We start from the raw sequence: 12780 nt of genomic DNA, 5'->3' as shown, positions 1-12780 counted from the left end.
CTAAGCACAATTTACTGTTTATTAAGAAACATGTCCTGGGCATCAACTGCAGACCAGGTAGCATAGAAATTAATGAAAACTGAAAAATGTAAACACATAGTCCCCATTCTTAAGGAATTCAGAGGGAGAAAAGAGTTGGTGGAATTTAAGGTGATTTGATCTATGTTAGAAAAGTATCATAAACAACATAAGAAGGGGAAAACTAGGATTGTGAGCCACAGAGGATCAGAGAGTGCTTCGTTAGAGGTAAGAGTGACCACAGAAACCTATTGTACCCGACACTTAAAAATTGAATAAATACATTAATTTAAAAATTTGTGTGTAGTGGGTGATTAGAGCTTTGACTTCAGCTGGAGATTTCCATTCTACATCCACTTGGCTCTTGATTTCTCATATGTTTGCTTGGGAAAATGCTTTGATTGGGTCAATAGCTATCAAAGTCAAAACTAAGTATTTTAGTAGAATTCATATCCAAGGGTCTAGAACTCTTGTTGCTTGGGGTCCTACCTCATTATAAAATTCCATGCAATGATAATTTTAAGACATAAACATAGCTTTAAGACAGCAACTAAAAATAATAGCTATAATTTTTGTCAGGTTTTTTTGTTTTTTTTGGTACCAGGGATCAAACTAGGGTCCTTGTACTTGCAAGGCAGGTGGCAGAATCACTGAGCTAAATCCCTGGCCCTAATAGCTATAGTTTTAAAAGAATTTTTCGAAATGCATGCTCCCAGCTGACTTAAATTGAAGTACATGAATTAAAAATGTGACCTCCGTGCTACTGAGGATTTGTTCATAGAGTCTTTTCCTTTGCCAATTGTCTTCAAGAGTTCTACCTAGCTTATCTTCTAGTTTAGTGTTTCTGTTTTAATATTCAAATCTTCAATCCTCTTGGAGTTTAGTTTAGTGCATGGTGAAAGAAAGGGGTCTAGTTTTAATCTACTACTCAGCCCTAAAGTAAATGAGAAACTAGAGACATTTATAGCTAAGTGGATGCACACTGAGGCCATACTCTTCAGTGAAATCAATAGGACACACATGTATAAATACCAAATAGTTTCTCTGGTGTGAGAAACTGAAAGTGTAAATAAGGATCAAAATGTATAATTTGCATTGTGTGATAGGAAGAAAAGGTCTAAAGGAGTAGGGGAAGTGGCAGAGGTAGGGAAAAGGCAAGAAGGGAAAAGAAATAATAAGAGCAAAAGAAAAAAATAGTGACTTCCAAAATCTATCTTCCTAAACTGGGCGTTGTGATGCATGCCTGTAATCCCAGCACTTGGGAGGCTGAGGCAGCAGGATTGGTGAGTTCTAGACCAGCCTGGGCTACATAGTGAGTTCCAGAGCAGTCTCAACTACATAGTGAGACCGTGTCACAAAACCCGCCCCACAAAAAACCATCTTCCTAGAATAATAATTACTTATGTAATAATATAATTTACAAAATATTAAAAGAAAAGCAGAAGTATTATTGTGACTATAGGTGACATGCTAGCCACTTAAAACAGTAAATAGAGAGAGATTAACATAAATGGAATAAATCCAAGCACAAATGAGACACATCCATTGGGGAAGCAAACCACTTCACGTGGTTGATCTGCAGGTACTCATCCTCCAGCAGGATCACTGCAAATGCAAATTCTAGTACTGCTTGTGGATGCATGAATTTCATAGTATTTTGCAGATGGAGATAGACTCCCCTGTAGTAAACATTTTAGGGACTTGTTTATCAGGTATTACGGCAGGCTTCTCCACAGAAGGCTTTGTTTTCCTTGATATAAATGTTAAAGTTATAACAAAACCTCAAGCAACTCTCTGGAAACAAAGCAGAGTGTTGAGGACCGGAAATTAGTGATGCTAGATGGTGCTGGTGCTGGGACCCACAGACGGGAGCCACTAGGTGGGTGCAATCCAACCCCAACCCTGTAGGCAAGTTTCCAGCTGACTCAATACCATTTCCTAATTTGATATCCCAAGAAAGCCCTCTGCACTGGAGAGTTACTTCTGCACTGTGAAGTATTACATTAATATGCAATTTGGTCTTTCTACCTGGCTACAGAAGCATTCATTCTGAGTCTATTAATTAAAGGTCATTGTATTTTGCAGTTACTCATGCATGCAATCAGATATGGTTCAATCTCCACCCCCCCTCCCCAACTACCACCTCACGAGCAAGCATTCAATGCTACTTAAAGGTCAGCCAACTTCCTCTCTGTCAAAACAGCATGAGGACAGAATTGCTATGATGTGCATCGCTATGATGGCCATACTTCGTTGATCACTTGCCAAAATATGGAAAATATGGATCTCACTTAGAGATCACTGGCAGAGCATGACAGTTCAAGGTCAAAAATATTATTCACCAACTCATTATCTATCTACCGATGCTACCTTGTGTAATAAGGAAGATTGGCACAGCTGAAGACCTCAAAACTGGAAAGGATTTGAAGTAGAAACTTCTGTGAGGTTTGGAGCAGAGATTAAGCCCCCCAAATGGGGTAAATTTAGGCTCTAAGAAAGACTTTACAATGACTATGTTGAAAATGAAAATCGTCTACCTTCTGCCAATAGAACTACTGATATATGGTTAAACCACGGTGAATTATGAATTTATTACAATCCAAACACAGCTGAACACATTGAACTAGGTGATGCTAAAGATTCTCTCTGTTCTGAAAAATTCAAGGGTGTTTCAAAGGGTTCAGAAATATATGAATTTCTGTTGCATACCGGTATCAATGGTGTTAAAGTATCATCATCTGCTTCCTGAAGGACAAATTTCATACAGCCATTAGATATAATACATAGGTTCTAAAGAGGGTGGCACAAAATTACAAATAGGAAATTACTAAAACAGCTATTAAAGAACTAAGACATATCTGAACACGCAGAACTTGAAAGATTACTGTGAAGTATAACCTTGAGAATTAAATATGTCCTGTGTAGCTGTTTTCAGAGGTACAGCTGTGGAAGGGTATTGCTATACCAAATAGTTTCTCTGGTGTGAGAAACTGAAAGTGTAAATAAGGATCAAAATGTATAATTTGCATTGTGTGATAGGAAGAAAAGGTCTAAAGGAGTAGGGGAAGTGGCAGGGGTAGGGAAAAGGCAAGAAGGGAAAAGAAATAATAAGAGCAAAAGAAAAAAATAGTGACTTCCAAAATCTATCTTCCTAAACTGGGCGTTGTGATGCATGCCTGTAATCCCAGCACTTGGGAGGCTGAGGCAGCAGGATTGGTGAGTTCTAGACCAGCCTGGGCTACATAGTGAGTTCCAGAGCAGTCTCAACTACATAGTGAGACCGTGTCACAAAACCCGCCCCACAAAAAACCATCTTCCTAGAATAATAATTACTTATGTAATAATATAATTTACAAAATATTAAAAGAAAAGCAGAAGTATTATTGTGACTATAGGTGACATGCTAGCCACTTAAAACAGTAAATAGAGAGAGATTAACATAAATGGAATAAATCCAAGCACAAATGAGACACATCCATTGGGGAAGCAAACCACTTCACGTGGTTGATCTGCAGGTACTCATCCTCCAGCAGGATCACTGCAAATGCAAATTCTAGTACTGCTTGTGGATGCATGAATTTCATAGTATTTTGCAGATGGAGATAGACTCCCCTGTAGTAAACATTTTAGGGACTTGTTTATCAGGTATTACGGCAGGCTTCTCCACAGAAGGCTTTGTTTTCCTTGATATAAATGTTAAAGTTATAACAAAACCTCAAGCAACTCTCTGGAAACAAAGCAGAATGTTGAGGACCGGAAATTAGTGATGCGTTATCAGGTATTACGGCAGGCTTCTCCACAGAAGGCTTTGTTTTCCTTGATATAAATGTTAAAGTGATAACAAAACCTCAAGCAACTCTCTGGAAACAAAGCAGAGTGTTGAGGACCGGAAATTAGTGATGCTAGATGGTGCTGGTGCTGGGACCCACAGACGGGAGCCACTAGGTGGGTGCAATCCAACCCCAACCCTGTAGGCAAGTTTCCAGCTGACTCAATACCATTTCCTAATTTGATATCCCAAGAAAGCCCTCTGCACTGGAGAGTTACTTCTGCACTGTGAAGTATTACATTAATATGCAATTTGGTCTTTCTACCTGGCTACAGAAGCATTCATTCTGAGTCTATTAATTAAAGGTCATTGTATTTTGCAGTTACTCATGCATGCAATCAGATATGGTTCAATCTCCACCCCCCCTCCCCAACTACCACCTCACGAGCAAGCATTCAATGCTACTTAAAGGTCAGCCAACTTCCTCTCTGTCAAAACAGCATGAGGACAGAATTGCTATGATGTGCATCGCTATGATGGCCATACTTCGTTGATCACTTGCCAAAATATGGAAAATATGGATCTCACTTAGAGATCACTGGCAGAGCATGACAGTTCAAGGTCAAAAATATTATTCACCAACTCATTATCTATCTACCGATGCTACCTTGTGTAATAAGGAAGATTGGCACAGCTGAAGACCTCAAAACTGGAAAGGATTTGAAGTAGAAACTTCTGTGAGGTTTGGAGCAGAGATTAAGCCCCCCAAATGGGGTAAATTTAGGCTCTAAGAAAGACTTTACAATGACTATGTTGAAAATGAAAATCGTCTACCTTCTGCCAATAGAACTACTGATATATGGTTAAACCACGGTGAATTATGAATTTATTACAATCCAAACACAGCTGAACACATTGAACTAGGTGATGCTAAAGATTCTCTCTGTTCTGAAAAATTCAAGGGTGTTTCAAAGGGTTCAGAAATATATGAATTTCTGTTGCATACCGGTATCAATGGTGTTAAAGTATCATCATCTGCTTCCTGAAGGACAAATTTCATACAGCCATTAGATATAATACATAGGTTCTAAAGAGGGTGGCACAAAATTACAAATAGGAAATTACTAAAACAGCTATTAAAGAACTAAGACATATCTGAACACGCGGAACTTGAAAGATTACTGTGAAGTATAACTTTAAGAATTAAATATGTCCTGTGTAGCTGTTTTCAGAGGTACAGCTGTGGAAGGGTATTGTGTTTTTCATGTTCGGCATGCACCTATGCTGACATCTTCAAGTTATCTGTACAGGGGAAGTATCATTATTCATTTTGCATAAGTACTAACACTGAATATACTTAGCACATCCTCCAGAATGTGACTTTAAGCTATCTTGTGTATTGCAGACAGTTAAAGTTATTGAATAATCCCAAAGTTTCCCTTTAATTACTTTGCATAAGTACTAACACTGAATATACTTAGCACATCCTCCAGAATGTGACTTTAAGCTATCCTGTGTATTGCAGACAGTTAAAGTTATTGAATAATCCCAAAGTTTCCCTTTAATTATTTTTAACAGATTTAGGAATTAAAAATTATACAACCCGAGCTGGGTATGATGGCACACTCGCAAGGCTGAGGCAGGAGGATCGCTCTGAGTTTGAGACCAGCTTGGGCTACATAGTGAGTTCCAGGTCAGTCTCAACTACATAGTGAGACCCTGCCTCAAAAAAAAAAAAATATACAACCCAAAGAAATAATTCTTTAGAGAGTACTATATTTTTGTATAACACAATCAATTTTTTACAAATCTGACCTAATCAGTGAACCGTACTTATTGTTACTACTTTTATGTACTTCATAAACAGTGACTATTTACTGGTTAGCCAAGCATTTTGAACAGTGTTAGCAGTCATTTCTGTGCTCAGTAAGGGATGTACCAGCTGTACAAATGTCTTTGTAAGTCCATCAACCATGAGTAAAAAGGAACTTCTGAAGTTATCAAAAACTGAATATGATGGCACTTTTATTTTAAAGTGAACATAAATGAAACACGGTGCTATGGCAATAATAAACTCTTCGATAAAAGCTGTTTGAGATAACACACACGGCCCTTTGCAAAATGTGATTCACAAAATAGATGCTCATTAGAATCTAGTCCAATGAATAAAATTTATTATAAATTAATAAGGTCTGAATCCAATATTTTGTTTTAAAGATTTACCTGGTATTATATGTGACACCAAATTCAGCAAATGCTGGAGAAATCCATGTGTATAAAACATTAAATTTGGCAGGATGTGGTGGCACATGTCTATAATCCCAGCCACTTGGAAGGCTGAGGCAGGAGGATTGCTTAGATGAAGGACAGCCTGGGAGATTTAATAAGAACCTGTTTCAAAATTTAAGACCAAATTTTTAAATGAGACCGGAATATAGGTCATTATGAAGGACCTGTCTGAGTCCCATAAAAGATATCAGGGCGGGGGAGGGAGATTAAGTTCTATCAAACAATGGATGTGGGTCAAATTTTTGTTTAGTTTTCTTACTCAGCCCAACAGGAATACTGAAAATGCAGCAATGAACTAAAAAGAGTTCTCTGTCACTTTGTGAACAGTTCATCGGGGCTGGAACACTATCAGATATGCAATATCTAAAACACAAGAATGGAGAGGACTTACAGCAAGGAGTTTCTTTTTCAGCACACAGACTCTGGGCCTGATCTATGATGTTGGGAAGAATCCAGTTTTCATTGCTAGGGAGCATAGATTGTGCTGTGTGGAGCTAGAAAAGCTGCACTTGTTCGGATTTTTTTGACTGGGTAGAGACTGTTCACTTAGTGTCTTTAAGCAGGGAAGAAGAAATTCTTCTCTTCCTCCTGTGGTACTTTTCCTACTGTCAGACTGCAAAAAAAAGGTGAGAAGCAAGTGAGGGGACCCTCCAGATGCTGTTAATTAATAGACAGGTTCTGTCCATCTGTGTGAGACAGTGACTAAAGCCCCTTTCAAGTAGCTTGCACCAGAAGACACTGAGTGACCTTATAACCAGTGCTGAACTACAAACAGATCTGAGAGAGGCTGGGGTCCAAGGAGAACGCATCATTGTGTTTAAAACATGGGGTTACCATTTCCATAATTTAAAATACATTTTTAAACAACATTGTTCTCAACGTACTCAATTAACTTCCCATTATTATTGGTCTTTTTTAAAAGTGTGCACTCATGTGGATGATGTATAACATTGAGAACTCAACATGTTATTCAATATGAGCTTAAGCCTGATATGCAAGCTAACATTTTTAGGGGATGACAAACATTTGCTTCAATGTTTTTGTTTTTTTCTGATTATCTATTGAATTTGATGTTCTGACCCCAGAGCTGCTATATTTAGAAAGGAAAACATTCATGGAACCATGCTTTTAATTTGGGGGTCATATTCTAGCATTAAGCATCAAGTAGTCAACTGGACATTCTGGAGAAAATGGTCATGATATTAATGGGTTTGGCTAATATAACCTATAGCTAAGACAAAAAGTACAAGATCCTTGATTGTAGTGCATTTGGTCACAAGAAAAAAGTCTACATTCTGTAAGATGATTAATTTATTCAAATCAAGAGAAAACTCTGGCACAATGAGTAGTAGTATAAGTAATTTTGGGTAAACAGTATTAAAAACCATAATAAGTAAATTACATTTAAAATCTATTTTATTCTTAAAATTCTGATCACATATTATACACTTAATCAATGAGTGTTTATTTCTTGGTAATGATATTTAAATGATAATCATAATACATTTAGAACAATGCTTTTTAAAGAGCTCTTTAAGCAAAACTAAGGGATGATAATTATGCTTTTCTCTGTCTTAAAAATATAAGCATATAAAATGGAAGCTTCTTTTGTGTTATAAAGAATAGAAACATGTCTGCTATGAACATTTTTATTTATGGTGGGCAACAAAGAAAAATACAAGCTGAATATTTGTACAGTTACATTCAAATGCACAAGATTAAATCTATATGAGCCAAATACCAAAAGACTGAAACTATATAAGCTAAAGGTCCCTTCAGAAAGAAAGCAGATATCTTGTCAGCGCTGAAATCAGATAGAACCAAACTTAATTACTGATATATAGGTGTGCAGGAGACTCAAAGGGGGGGCATGAAGGATGTCATTGTCTATGATGCGGGGCTGGATAATGAAAGTTAGAAGCCTTATGACCGATTATAAAGCAATAATGTATAGCTATTAGAACGCAAGTTTACATATTTTTATACACTCTCTCAGGAAACTCACTTGTATCTTATTAAAACTCACTTTTAGTTTCTGAACCAATATTCTAGGACTTTCCGGTTCAGATAACTCCACATACAATTTTCCTAGAAAAAGCTCATTACCTTTCCCTTTCTCAGATCAGTGAGTTGCCTGTGATAATGTTAATCTTGGTAAAAGACCATCAAGATTCTGCTGAAGAATAGACCACTTTGGTCTTCTTTTTTATTTTTTGCCGTAGTCATGCTATGTATTTTCCAAAGTCTACTGCAATAGTAACAGATAACTCAACAATGTGGAAAAAGTTGATTTTATCAACTAAATTTAAAGATATAATCCAGCAATTCTGTTCTTAGGAAAAGTTCAAGCTAAATGACTTTCATCAGTCCAAAAGGAAAGGACAAGAAGGGTGCTTAGCCACCTCATTTCAAAATCCCAAATTAAAATTCAACCAAAGGTCTATTGCTATAGAATAGATAAAGAATGTGGGGTATGTCTATACAAATGAATATTATATAGTACTAAAAATGAATTAAGTACAAATACACACAATTACATGATAAAACTGAAAATATTAAGTCAAATAAAAAAAAATCCAGATGTAGTCCTTATAGTATTGATCTCATTTATTTGACGTTCAAGAACAGAAAATAAAAGTAAATTATGTGTGGAAAATGCATGTTTAAATTTTCTCGAGGCAGTTTTCCTGTGAAAGGACATTAGAGAAACTTGTGGTGCCATCACTGGTCATTCGATAGATGCAGATGAAAACAACACTGAGGTTCCACCTCACGCCACAAAGAATGGCTGCTATCAAGAAATCAACCAATAACAAATGTTGGCAGAATTGTGGGGAGAAAGGAACCCTTCTCCACTGTTGGTGGGAGTGCAGACTGGTGCAACCACTATAGAAATCAATATGGAGATACCTCAAAGAGCTGGGACTAGAGGTTCCATTTGACCAAGCCATCCCTCTGCTGGGTATCTTTCCAAAAGAATTAAAACAATCATATCACAGTGATATATGCACCTATGTTTATAGTGGTACAGTTTGTAATAGCTAAAACTTGGAAACAGCCCATTTCCCCATCAGTTGGAGACTGGATAAAGAAAATGTGGTTTTTCTCTAAAATGGAATACTACTCAGCCATAAAGAATGAGAAATTAGAGTCATCCATAGGAAAATGGATACCTATTGAGGATATACTCCTAAGTGAAATAAATAAGTCACACATGTGTAAATACCAAATAGTTTCTCTGATGTGAAAAACTGTAATGGTACACAAGATCCTAATGATATAATTGACAATGTGAAATAGGAAGAAAAGGGCTAAAGGTGTAGGGGAAGTGGGAAGAGTAGGGGAAGGGGAATAAGGGAAAAGAAAAAATGTGAAAAAATGGAAATAAAATATGTGTAAATAGGGAAGGGAGGAGTGGGTGAAGGGAGGGCAGGGATAAGGGAAAAAATGACCTGTCATGTAAAGGTACAAGATCCCAATGATGAATGTAACTGCCCTATATACCTAAAAAGTACCAATAAACTCAATGAGAAAAAAACAAAACTTGTGGTGCTAGATTGGATTCATATATCTAGGTGATATTATATGGAAGCTTTACTCATAGGATTTAATTATTTAGGACTGTGTGCTAATTCATGAACGAACAGAGAGAGGAGAGAGAGAGAGAGACAGAGAGACAGAGATAGAGAGAGACTACACAGCAGATGGATGCTTTGTTTTTTTCTAATTGAGACAGGGTCTTGCTGTGTAGTCTATCCTTGAACTCACTATGTAGCCCAGGGTGACCTCAAACCTGTTGGTAAGCCTCTTGGTTCAGCCTCCTGGGTGCTGAGATTTTAGGTGTGTACCATTATGCCTGCCTGGTGAGTCTTTTTAAAAGACTTGGAATGATGAAAAACAGTTCAACTTTGTACTCTCTGCATCTGGAAGAATAACAGATATGAATAAAGTAATCACAAAATTTTAGATTAATTATTGTGTAATCTACAAAAAAATATTTACTGGTACAGTCAAAAAGTCTTAGACCAAACTCTCCTTGACAGACTTTCTTGTGTGCAATGGTATGGTTTTGTTACCATAAACAACACCTAGCATTCATATTTTCATAATGGCAAAAGCAAAGGCAGTTTAAGAAACAATACACTGTCCCTTTGAACAGCAATGCATTTCTTCTTCTTTGCTTAAAAGAAACAAAGTTGAATTCCCAGAATAAAGAGCTAAAAGGAAGACAAGTCTACCTTCAAAATCAAGAAACTGTTTTATAGCAGAAATTCTGACAAGATATTCCCATGTTCCAAAATAAGCAAACCAGAGACACTCTAAATAGAGCTAAGGACAATACACTGTCCCTTTGAACAGCAATGCATTTCTTCTTCTTTGCTTAAAAGAAACAAAGTTGAATTCCCAGAATAAAGAGCTAAAAGGAAGACAAGTCTACCTTCAAAATCAAGAAACTGTTTTATAGCAGAAATTCTGACAAGATATTCCCATGTTCCAAAATAAGCAAACCAGAGACACTCTAAATAGAGCTAAGGATAGCAGTCTTCCACTGACAGGATGATTAAAAAAAAAAAAAAAACAAAAAAAACAACTTGGCGTTAAGAAAGAATAGGTATCTCCAGCCCTTGAGTGACAGAAGAAATAAAATTGTGTGCTCATAGGTTGTTTGCTTCTAACTAGAATCTACAGCTCTGTCAAGGTGTTTTGTATTGCCACATATTACAGAAATTATCATTTGTCTTAAAGCACTACAAAGACCACCTTTATTCTGAGCAATGTAAGCCATGTAAAAACTGTAAGTGGATGGTAATGAAATGTATTCCAAAATGTCCGAGGTGATTCCAATGAGACATTTCAATGAAATTTGAAAAACAAAACAAGCTTGAGAAGGATTAATTTTGATAAAATAACAGTATATCAAGAGTGACTTTCATGTTGCTATAATTTTAAACATTGTTCTCATTACACCCTGTGGAAACATCGAAAAGAAACAAAAATCTTACAGACAACTTAATTGTTTAGTAAATATTTTAGTAGTATGAGATGCATTCTTGTGAAACATATTTATGAACTGATCAACAGGCTTGGAGATCATTTTTGATCAAAGATCTATAAAATGTATTAAGAAATCATCTTATTTCTCCAATTTTTGCATTAAAAAAAATATAGCTTGACTTTGTGTGAAGAAAAATATCCTGCTCTTATTGGGCCCTGGGATCTGAAGTTTTCCTTGCAATTGGATACTTTATTTTTTGTTTTGATTTTTTTATTAGTATAACTTTGCAATCCCTAATGATCACATTCCTCATGAGGTACTGCTAGATGTGTATAACACATACTTTATCCCAACCATTTTCCCTTATTCTTTTCCCTCCCTATCTCATAGTAACTTTTTGTTTTGCAAAATATCTATTTTCTTTTTCCTAGGATTTATCTTTTATATGACTTTAATTGACTTAGATTTTGGGGTTTCTCATGTAAGAGAAACAAGGTGATGTCAAACTTATGTGTATGGTAATTTATTTCCTTTAATGGGGTCTCAAGAGGCATGCGTTTTTCTACAAGTGATTCAGGTTTATCCTTTTGAATTATTCTGTTATAAACAGGCACGCATGTATCACTGCAATGTGATGTCTTCAACTCTTTAAGGAAGATACCTAGAAGGAGAACAGCTGGATCAAACAGAATTTCTGGTTTGAGTGTTTTGAGGACTCTTTATATGGATTTCCATAATGGTTGCACTATCATTACCCTGCCAACAGTGTAGAAGGGTTCCTTTTTATCTGCAGCCGCCTCCCTGACATTTGTTGTTATTTGATTTCTTGATAGTAGTTATTGAAGACGACATCCGAAATTGGGAAGACATCACCTGTTCCTGGCTAGTCAGAACCAAGGTGGCCATACCATATGTCTGTTCATTTGGGGGGATTTGGAACATTGATGTACCATATCTTGATCCTTCCCTTGTAACAGTGGCTACCATCAAAACACGAGAAACAGCAAAGCCTGGGGAGAATGTGAAAGAAAAGCAACCATTCTACAATGCCAATGGGGATGTAAACTTCTACAAGCACTTTGGAAATCAGTATGGAGATCCCTCGCGAATTGAACAGATGAAATTCTGTGTAACCTAGCCATACATTTCCTGGGGACTTTCCTGAAAGAATTAAAGACATGATACTCTAGTTACTGAACAGTCATGTTCACAGCAGTGCAACTCAAATAGCTAAGTCTGGAAACAAACTGGTCACCCATCAGTAGGTGATAGGATAATGAAAATGTGGCAGATATACAAAACTGAACACTATTCAGGCAGAAAGAAAAATAGAATGATTTGCAGGAAAATGGATAGAATGTGAGATTATAATATTAATTAAAATAAGTAAGAAATTTACACTATGGAACTCTGAGGCAAGATCTCACTAAATTTCCCAGGCTTCCAGAACTTGTGACCCTTATGTTCCACTCCTTGCAGCAGCTGGATGATGCATGTGCTGACACACCCTACTTACATACATTTTTATTGATGAAATAGTATTTTCTGTTTCAAGGGTGTGTTTAAGCCACTTTCAGGAAAATAACACACATATGAGCTATTTGAAAGCAATATCACAGAAGGTAATTACAAAGGGAATTTTGGAAACATTCACAAAAGAAAACTCTTGGATATAAGGATGGACTGTTAATAATCTGTCATTTATTTA

General features: G+C 36.5%; 1 protein-coding gene across 3 annotated transcripts in view; it reads right to left on the bottom strand.

Annotated features, from left to right (window-relative positions):
- The window catches only part of Fgf12 (fibroblast growth factor 12), a 533750-nt gene that overhangs the window by 81207 nt on the left and 439763 nt on the right, over window positions 1–12780 (bottom strand). The window lies entirely within an intron of this gene.

Source organism: Fukomys damarensis, unplaced genomic scaffold (assembly GCF_012274545.1).
Source record: "Fukomys damarensis isolate Sample0158 unplaced genomic scaffold, DMR_v1.0_HiC HiC_scaffold_12, whole genome shotgun sequence".
Classification (NCBI taxonomy): domain Eukaryota; kingdom Metazoa; phylum Chordata; class Mammalia; order Rodentia; family Bathyergidae; genus Fukomys; species Fukomys damarensis.
This window is presented reverse-complemented; position numbering and strand designations above follow the sequence as displayed.